This window comes from Dioscorea cayenensis, chromosome 17, assembly GCF_009730915.1.
Source record: "Dioscorea cayenensis subsp. rotundata cultivar TDr96_F1 chromosome 17, TDr96_F1_v2_PseudoChromosome.rev07_lg8_w22 25.fasta, whole genome shotgun sequence".
Classification (NCBI taxonomy): Eukaryota; Viridiplantae; Streptophyta; class Magnoliopsida; order Dioscoreales; family Dioscoreaceae; genus Dioscorea; species Dioscorea cayenensis.
Genome location: NC_052487.1, coordinates 10,291,725 through 10,303,046, shown reverse-complemented (window position 1 = coordinate 10,303,046; position 11,322 = coordinate 10,291,725).

Sequence of the window (11,322 nt, the reverse complement as noted above, 5' to 3'; positions counted from 1 at the left end):
TGTCATAATGAGCGAAAATCTCTTTCTTACAGCATCAACATAATAAACAAGAAGTTGACATGCAATGAATCTCAATTAACTAGAAAGAATAATATATTTCCAATGAAATTGATATTCACAAGTAAAAGGCTAGGTAAATCGTCATACAATTCCCCTCGAAATTCGGTCCCCTCATGGATATAAGAATAACTATAAAAGAATATAAAGAATCCAAAAGAAAAGCATTAAGAATCCTAAAACTAACTCCATCCAATAGATCTTTGATAGTTGAGGGTAAGAAGATTCCAAGGACATTAAGATGGTGATGAATCTCTTGGCACGCCTTCCACTATAGTGTGCATTGACTTCCTCTTGAGAAATTCATTGGAATCCGCTAAAATAAGGTTGAATCTTGTCTCCAGTTGTGCTGAACTCTAAAAATCATGCCGCCTTAAACCTAATTCAGCAAAAGAATCTTGCCCCAAAAATTAGAAACTTTAGGGTTATTTATAATGTGTCCGCCATGGTGTCACAATGACCGTTGTCAAGCTGTTGTGATCAAAATCTCTTTCTTGGGCCATAAGTCGTACTTTGGCACAGTTTGTGATGCACACAAATGACGCGAATGGTTTAATGGGTGTAACACCGCAAGTATACAGGTCGTCAAGTAATACCCCATGGGTGAGCATGAGAGTCTTATTCCTGAAGGAATGGTGAGAGGCTTCTATTACTTCTTCATTTTCGCTTAATCAATAACCTAACATCTATGGTGATTCTTCTAGTAAAATAAATATAATTCTAGAAATTTATTATAAAAATATAGTCGATGAACTGGAAGTGCAAGTAGAAGGAGTAAGTACCCATATGGGGAGTCCCTTAGCACTTACTTGTGATACGAAATAGAATATCGCAATATTATATAGTGATGGATAGGGGAAATTCAGAGGTCTACTAGTCCCAATCTCTTGACAACCAAGTTTGAAGCGCTAGGAACCTAAGATGGAATCTTTTCCAACTCGGCCTCCTATGTCTGCCTTAAGATCAAGAACTCCACTAAAAGGATAATCAAATCCTAATCCGGAAATCTAGCTATACCTAATCTCTTAGCGTATGGATAGATTTAACGAAGTATGGATGTTCTAATGAGTGGGAATCTTTTCCTCACAGCATCAACACAATTATCAATAAGCTAACATGAGATGAATCACAATCAAATAGAAGGAGTAAAATATTGCCAATGAAAATTAATGTTCACAAGTAAAAGCGTAGATACATCGACATACAATTCCCCTTGAATTATATCCTCTTATGGATAAAGACTAACAATCAAAGAATAATAATAATCCACAAGAAAAGTATTAAAAATCCTAAAACTAACTCTCTTCAATAGATCTCCAATGGTTGAGGTTGAGGAGATCTCAAGGATGTTAAATTGGCACCGAATCTCTTCTCGCACCCTTCACTATCAATATGAGCTGATTCCCCCTTGAAAAATTGTCCAGAATCCAATGAAATTAAGTTGAACCTCATCTCTAGTCCTGCTGCACTCTAGAATCTGCCCGCTTTTAGGCCAATTCAACAAAAGAATCTTCTCTCCAAAAACAAAAAACTCTAGGGTTTTTATAATGAGTCGGCCACGAGGTCACAACGGCCATTGTTCCGGCCATTATGATCAAAGTTAGTTTGTTGGGCCATAAGTCATATCCTGGCATGGTTTGTCTCTGGGCGTTGTGTGCATTAACCATGGGCATTATATATATAACGACTATTATGAAGGCCATTGTGGCTCTTGTGATATCTTCTTGTGGATTTGCACTCTGGCACGATCGGACCATGGCCATGGTGATGTTCTAGAAGTTGTATTTTGGTATGATCTGCCTCAAATCGCCTTCATATTCTCTTCTTCAGCCTTAAAATGTAATTAGATCCCATGGTGAACAAAAGAATACAATTATGTACTAGTTTGGCACTAAACATATTATATTATATGCTAGTTGCAGTGCAAATGATGTATAAAATATGCATGTTTAAGCACTTATCAAATCTCCCAACACTTAAGCGCTTGTTTGTCCTCAAGAAAATAAAAATAAAGGGACAGACATGATGAGTGCTTGACATCAGGCTAAGAATAATGGAGTTTCACTAGTACAAGGAAACAGTCAAATGCTAGGTAACATAAACATGTTATGAAAAGAATAGTCTACTATACGGAGAAAAATACTCTATTAAGTGTTTGTCTCGTGCTTCACTATCTTATAGTTTAGATCATGTTAAAAAAAGAAACAATTTCAGGGCTTTATTCAATCTATCTCTATACTTTACTAACTCTTTGTATATATATACACTTTTGTTCATAACTCCCAAGGTAGCCCTTTCTTATAAGGCTCAAGTGGCTTTCACTTTATGGGATGGGTAGCTCCTTCTACCATCTTTCTACAGTCAGCAACTTTCACACTTCTTAAGAGGCAACCCTCTCTCCCGATAGAGCATACTGTGTGTCTGACTTGTCGAGAGTGATTACGCACTACAAGGAGGTAGTTCTTTCTGATGTAAATGAAAGTTAAACAAGAATAGAATTAAACTAGTGACACCCCTACTATAAAACATCACTGTCTAGACTTAAGGTGCAAAGTTCTCAAAAGGACACAAGAAAGAGTAAAAACATGCAAAGTAGACTAACTTATCAAAAACATAAAAAAAAATACCAGCATGTATAAAGCACAGGCACCAAAATTTTTGAAAAAAATTCACAAAATAAGAAAGTAAAACAAAAGAAATGACACACTCACTCCCCACACTTAAAGATGTGCATTATCCTCAATGTACGCATACATGCACAAGTATAAGTGGAAATAATAAGAATAAAAAACAATAGTGAGTGTGTCGTTACGAGTACTTCCTTGGTTTCTTAGTTGGACCGACGAGAGTGATGAAGCTACCCTTGTCCAGGCTCCTAGTTGTGCGGGCCAAAACAGCACCCAATCACCTCAAATCCTGATGAAGAAATAAATGAAAGGAATTAAATACAACTAGAATGAGCAAAATCAAATAAAAGGCAGAAAAGGACAAATCCACTATAAATGTCTGAGTACAAAAGCAAGCAGTAGGGTAGATATCCATTATTGAATATAAAATATAATGAAAATATTAAAAATAAAGATACAATATGATACAAAAAATAAACTTATAGTGCAGGATGCTAGCATGGAAGCTCAATATTGGTGTAGGAGCGACGGAGAACAAGTGTCAAAGAAGAACGAGGAGACTCCGACCCCATTGGAGATGTAGCTGTGGTGAAGTGGGCATCGAAGTGGATGGAAGGTCCTAACATTACAGAAATGCCAATATCTAGACAAGTAGACCCTCTATTCACTCCTGGCCCTCCTTGAGATGAGCCAGGTGCTCCTCAACTATCTGTGGAATGGCTGGGTATGCTGCAAGTCCCGATGGAGAAGTGATAGCTACTGGGGCTGGAGTAGGTGGAGGGCAAGTGGGGGCAGGGCCAATGAAAGAGACTTTCATCATCTGAAGACTCTGAGTCAGACCTGCGCACCACTCAGTATTGCATACCTTGGGGTGTGTTCCTATGCTTAATCATGCAAATCTGTCATAGCGTCGGGATGCAAAGTAGTCGCATTCTTCTAACACACCATTTGCTAGCGCATCGGTCGATCAGGCCTAGTCCCCGTCTAAGAAAGATGATGTAAGGACCTAGAAATATGGTCGCCCATCGAGGGTCCTTGACCTGATGATGCAACTAGAAGGTGAGTGCGTGGCCGATGTGGATCGGCCCCCACACTGCGATGCTCCAGAAGAAGTAGAGCTCTCGGAGGTTCATGACGTCTGTGCTGTCTCCTCTTCCTGTCAGCATCTGAGATAGGATGGCGTAGAGGTATCTAAACAATGGTCGTCCCAAGGTAGACACCTTCGAGGTACCACATGTGTAAGTCTCGTGACCTCAAGGGTTTGGGTCCAAACCTGATCTAGACTCAAGTGGAGTGTCAAGTCGATGTGAAGCTCGGAGTAGGACTCGATGCGAGCATACTCCATATCGACAAGGCCCATCCTCATAGAGAAATCCATGTTAAACATAAGGTACATGACGAACTACTTATGGGCGTGTCAATTATGCAAATATATAAGAATGCAAGTATGCACTTAAGACTACAATTTGTCCATTATACTGTAAGTGTATGAGTTATTATGTAATACCTCATGGGTGAACATGATAAGTGCTTGTGTATGCATATTATTGAGAATATATTACTTATAATGAGCATTTCTTTTACCAGATTTTATGGCTCATTCGTGTGTATTTGTGTTCTTTTATGCATTCAGGGTTGTGGAGGCAGTATAAGAAGAAAGGAAGTGAAGATAGGTCATGAACGTAGGTTTTGAGGAGTCTCTTGTGTGGAACAAGTGTCAAGAAATGAGCCGTGATCAAACACATGAGGATGTGTGCCAACTTCCAAGAATGTGCAAGTCTATCAATAAAGTGGAATGGCACAAAGGCAGTCACAAACTCATGTTCCAACTTGTGCAGAGTTTTCGAGAGTATCATTTGACATGACCTACTGCACTGGTGTGTGCCCAACCATGTGGCCTCAAAGGAAGAAAAGGAATTCGGGAATCACTATAGAAAAATTCATGGGTACTGTAGCCGTTAGTGTTCACAGAATGCAAAATTCAGAAGGCCTGAGAATCCACATGCCCGTGTGGATATTCTACATGGGCGTGTGAAATCCTGATTTCAACATTATAAATAGCGCCTCGAAGAGTTATTTTGGGAGGGTCCTTTTTCTATCTTTTGGAGAGAGCGCGTCCAGGGTTTGGAGGAGGTTTTTGCCAGGTTTTAGAGCATTTCTATTGGGTTCGACATTGATTTCCTTCGAATTAGAGTTATTGGGGGAGCTTTCAACAACATTGTTTCGGCGATGTGTGCCCTAGGCTTGACGGAGGAAGCCTTGGAGAAGGAAAAGCGGCTCTTGGAGACCATCATCACGGACAACAAGGGTGCATACATAGAGGGCTAGTCACAATTGACCTTAGATTTGGGACTGTGTGCTTTTGGATTTTCACGACTCTTTGAATATCGATTAGAGAGGCATAATATTAGTCTTGCACTTGAAATAATAGTTCTAGGAGGAGCACTATTCAAGTACCCCGCTTTATCATTGATTGTTTCCTTTCTTTTCCATTAGCTTATTTTCTGCCTATTTTATTTCATTAACATCTTATACACAATCATCAATTGATCATCTCTTTAGCAAATTAGCAGTACTACTTGTTTCTAGAGTTTATTCCTTCTGGATTCGACTACCCAACCTTTGGGTACTTTATTACTTCGACACCTGTGCACTTGCGGTGCACACGCAAGGGTGTGTCAGAACACGAGGGTCGTATTTCCTCACGAACGGCGAGAGGCTCCTATTATTTTTTTTTTTCACTTAATCAATAACCTAATTGTTTATGCTATTCCTTTAGTTTACTTGTACATCACTATTAAATAATACAATTGGAGATAATGTTAACCATACTTAGAAGGAGTTGGGAGTATGTACTATAAGTATCTTAGTTATTAATTATGATAGGTGTTAAGTGTCAACCATGTTCCAAGTTCAAACTGGGGAAATTCAAAGGCCTATTAACCCCAATAAGTCATGGCGACAAGGTCTAAACCACTAGGAACTTAAGATGAAATCTTTTCCAACCCAGCCTCCTAGATTTTCCTTAAGTGTGGGAATCCCACGAGAAGAGACCAATAAGACACTAAGCCTAGGGCAATCAATCCCTAATCCAGAAACCTAGCAATGCCTAACCTCCTAGAACATACATAGATATATCATGGCATGGGCGGCATCAACATGGGGGCATATCCTCCTCATCCACATTAACATGTAACAATCAATTAAGAATATGCAATGATTACTAAAACTAAAACAATTTATATTAATCAATCAAGATTCATAAATAATAACCCAGAGACCTAAACATACAATTCCCCTTCAATTAAGTTCTTATGGATCATAACAAGCAAAGCATCAAAGCACAAGAGAACCACAAGACCAAATAAAGAATAAATAAGCTTTTAATGTATTCCTAGACTAACTTCCTCCAATAGTTCTCTGAAGGTTGGCGATTAGAGGATCCCAAGATTGTCTAGATGACGTGTGTCACTCATATCCCTCTACTAATGATCTTTGAAGATGCCTATCACTCGCGATCTTCTCTGATGATGCTCATTGATATACTCTTGAGAAATCCGCCCGAATCCATTGGAATATGGAAGAAGCACCATCTTCCACCACTCAAATCTCTAGAAATCCGGCTACACTAGGTTCTTCAAAAAAGAGTCTCCCTGAATTTAGAGAATATTGGTGTATTTATAGTAATTGGCTCCACCACGGCCCCACCATGTGCGTTGTGATGCCCATTATGAGTAAGTTGTTGCTTGGGCTCTAAGTCACGTCCTGGCATGGTCTTTGGGCATTATGTGTCTTTAAAACGCCCATTATGGACTTCACAACGGCCGTTGTGAGGCCGTTATGGCTTCTATATTGCTACCAATAAGCTCATGCTGCCGCGGTTTGATCACAGTAGTGGTAAGTGTAGATAATGGACATTGTGAGTTACCATAACACCCGTTGTGAGTCATGGTGCAGCCATGATTTGGCAACTTGCTTCATTTTGCTTCAAAACATCCTCGAATTTACTTCTTTCTACCTAAAATAGAAATAAAGGTTGTTGTGAACAAAAGAATGAAATTGTGTACTAATGAGGTGCTAAACAAGTACAATTTCATGCTAACTACAGTTTAAATGATATAGAAAATATGATTAGTTTAGCACTTATTAAATATCCCCACACTTAAACATTTGCTTGTCCTCAAGCAAATAAAATCGATAAAAAAGAATAGATGATAAGTGCTTGATCTCAAGAAACTAATTATGGAGTTTCAATAGTACAGAAGAACAATAAAACACCAGGTAGTATGATTATTCCTCTACAAAGAGTAGTCTACTCTACAAAAAAAAAGTACTTTCCTAAGTGTCGATCTCCTGGTCCATTATCTTATAGTCTAGATCGTGTAAAGAAACTTTTTGTGGTTTTCTTCAGTCTCACTCTTATACTTTTCATAATTTTTATACATGATTACCCTTTCTCTCTCTCTCTCTCTCTCTCTCTCTCTCTCTCTCTCTCTCTCTCTTTTCACAGTCAGTAGCTTTCACACTTCCCAAGAGGCAACCCTCTCTCCCACTATGGCATACACTTTATATCTGACTTGTTGGGAGCAACTACGCACTACAAAGTTGGTAGCTCTTTCTGTTGTACATATATCTTAACTTAGAGTAATAAAATAAGTAATGATCATAACCCCATTATAAAACATCACTCACTAGATAAACATAAGGTGCAAGGTGAAGTCAAGAGGGACACAAGGTAGGGTAAAGACTCACAGAGCAGTCAAACTCTTGAGAGGGGATGAACAAATTGTTAGTCTAGCATATCTTGTCCCTAGACAAAAGAATATTCTAAAAGTAAGTGCAATGCCTTCAAAGATTAGCACTAGCATGTGTATATGGTACAAGCACCATAAATTTTTTTTTTACAAGATAGATAATATAGTAACACAATATAGTATAGTATGAAATTATTAATAAAGTGCAAAGAAAAAGCAAACATACACTTCCTCCCCACACTTAAAGATGTACATTGTCCCTACATATGCATGCACAAGTGTAGTGATATATAATAAGAGAAGAAATTAAAAGAGTGTATAGTCACTAGTACTCCCCTGATTTTTTAGTTTGGCCGATCAGGGTGATGAAGTTACCCTTGTCCAAGCAATATATTCTGCGGGCCAGAACAACACCCGATCACCTCAAACCCTGATGAGACACAAATGGGGTAGTTAAATACAAAGCAAATTAAACTATATACTGCTGTAAAATAAATCCACTAAGATTAGAAAGTACAAAATCAGTAATGCAAGTGTCCCTTATTGTAAGAAAGTGTACAATGTACTAAAATATAAAAGTACAAAAGTGGTATACAAAAAATTAAAAAGGTGGAAGCCGGCAAGGAAAGTCTGGTGCGGTATATCATTGGTGAAGTACTAGTGATGTTGGTGAAGTTGAAGGAGACTCCGGCCCCACTAAAGCTGTAAGAGTGAATGATGTAAGCTCCTGAGTGGTAGAGGGGTCCTAACACTGCAGATGCAACAAGATCTGTTATAGTAGACCCTCGATCTTTACTTAACCCTCCTTGAGATAGGCCAAGTGCTCCTCAAGAGCTGGTGGAGCTGATAGAGTCGGTGTGACAGTTGTAGAAGGAGGAGTAAGAGTAGCAGCAGCAAGAATAGCAGGAGTTGGAGTCAGGATCAGGGGAATTGCGGTGGCGGTGGTCTCTAGGAGAGACCCCTCATCGTCTAAAGACTCAGAGTCGGTCCCATAGACCATTCGATAATGCACCCTGGGTGTGTCCCGTCGCTCAATCATGCTCTTGGCCCAGAGCATGGTGACTCCGAGCGACGCATGCCTCCTACACGGCACATGCCTGCACAGTAATCGATTAGTTCAAGCCCCCATGTACACTGGTGATGTACGGACCAAGGAATATAGTCGCCAGGCGTGGGTCCTGAGACTGATGTCTCAACTAGCAAGCTAGTGTGGGACCTATGTAAATCGGCTCCCTAGATACCATGCTCCACAAGAAGTAAAGATCTCAGAGGTTCATGACCCTTGTGCTGTCTCCTCACCCGATCAGTGTCCACAATAGGATGGCGTGAAGGTAGCGTAACATCGGGCTTCCTAAGGTAGACGCCTTTGAGGTCCTATAGATGTAAGTTTCACAGCCCCGAAGTGTTTAGGTCCATACCTGATCTTGGCTCAGGTGGACTAGTAAATCAATGTGGAGCTCTGAGTATAATACTATAGGGGTGTACTCCACGTCTACCAACCCTATCCGAATTGAAAAATCTGGGTAGGACATCATATACTTCTCCCTAAACATCTAGAAATTGATCGCCTCTTGATGCCCCAGGCTAATGATGGTACGGTCGAGTTTGAAAGAGCTCATGACCTCCATCGCGAGCTCCCAGTAAGTTGGCTCATTGATATTGAAAACCTGATCCCAGTTTTTTACTAAAATAAGGTCCCGTACCTCATCAGCGAGACCTATACGCTCGAGCGTCGTCCAATCTATCTGACGCCCCTCAATGAGCCTTTAGTTAATGAGCCTCCTGTAGCACGCTCGGTGTTTGAGATTCCCGAACCACGGTACTACAAGCTGAGAAGAATCTTCGGTCTTTTTCTTCCTCTCGGACTTTGCTTATGGACTACTAGTAGTTCTCTTTTGACCCATATACTGCAATTCAGAAAAAATACAAAAACTTAATAAAAAAAATACGAAAAATGTAATGCAGGACTGGACAACGGGTGCACAACGGGTACATCATGGCCGTTATATGACCATAACGGTTGCATAACACCCATTACCAAGGCCATGATGTTTCTCTAGATTGTCACAATGGGTACTCAACGGCCCATTACGTGACTCAGCAGCTTAGTTGTACACTATGGTAGGGCACCACAGGTGCACAACATTCGTGATGCGCCCTTGTGTCCTAGAATAAAACAACGGCCAGCTGACATTGGGCTTCCTCCCGTTGTCAGATGTTGCTGAGGTGAGATGAGCTAGAAAAATCTCATAACGCCCTCACAACAGGCGGATAACATCCATTGTAGCTCATCTATCCCCTTGTTCAGTGTTTGAACATAACGGTCATCACAACGGCTATTGTTCATCAAGGACGACCATTGTGATCCCTGAGCATGGTGAAAAATTTCTATGTAAAACAGCATGAAAACAATTTTCTAGAAAAGCATGACTTTCTCCTGGGAATCGTTACGGGTACAACGGGTTTACCACACCCGTTGTGATGCTCACAGTGAAAACTAAAGATTTTCCCTGTATAAAACGGCATGAAAAAAATTCCTACTGATAGTACTAGATTCCCCAATCATTTTTTGCTCATAAAATTCAGTGGGGATGAGCCAATTTCATACTTCCATATTAATTACCGCTTTCTATATTTTATTAACTAACACATATTATTGAAAACAAAGAGTAAATGAACTAAAGCCTAGGAAACTACTTGGGTTGCCTCCCAAGAAGCACTTATTTTATGTCACGAGCATAACATACCTGTTCTTACCTCAAGATGGCTATGATAGGTCAAATTCTCTCCCCTGTTAGTCCAATTCCTCCCCCCAAAATAATACTTCCGATGGTGACCATTTACCTAATGAGTACCTATTTCGGGGTGAGTTATCTCTATGGCGCCATAGAGAAATACTTGCATTACTAAGAACGGTCCTGACCATCTTGATTTTAACTTACTAGGAAATAACCTTAGTCATGAGTTAAAAAGGAGGACCTGGCCCCTTTCTCAAAACTCCTTGTTACGTCTAACGTATTAATCATGGTATCTCTTTGTGCGCTCTTTGTAGATCTCTACATTTTCATAGGCAGTTATCCTCCATTCTTCAAGCTCTTGAACTTATAATTTTCTTTTTCTTCCTGGGAGATTGATGTCAAGGTTCAAGCTTTTTATTGCCCAATATGTCCTATGTTCCAGTTCTATAGGGAGATGACAGGCTTTTCCATATACTAATTTATAGGGTGAAGTTCCAATGGGTGTTTTGAACGCGGTTTGGTATGCCCACAAGGCATCATCTAATTTATCCCACCAGTCTCTCCAATAATGAGCTACGGTATTTTCCAAAATTTGTTTCAACTGTCTATTAGATACCCCTTCTTGCCCACATGTTTATGGATGATAAGGGGTAGCTAGTCTATGGATAACTCCATACCTCCTCAAGATTTTCATAAGCTTGTCATTGCAAAAAATATGTACTCCTATTACTTAATATCATCCTAGATGTTTCAAATCTAGAGAACAATTTCTTTAAGAACTTAATCACAACCCTAGCATCATTTGTCAAGAGAGCTTGTGCCTTTACCCATTTGGAAACATAATCAACTATGACCAAAATAAACTAGTTACCAAATGATGCAGGAAACGGTCCCATAAAATCAATACCCCACACATCGAAGATTTCACATATAAAAATAAAATTTTGGGGTATTTCATCTCTGCGAGAAAGACACTACAAGAAAACAGTCCACTACCTATGCAAATTTTTGTCGGTAATAGTAGACATTCCGTCGGTAGAAATCATTACCGACGGAACTTTGGTCGGAAATAATCCGTCACTAAATCTCGTGTCGGTAATGCTTTTCCGTAGGTAATAAGAAAATCTGTCGATAAAAATAAATACT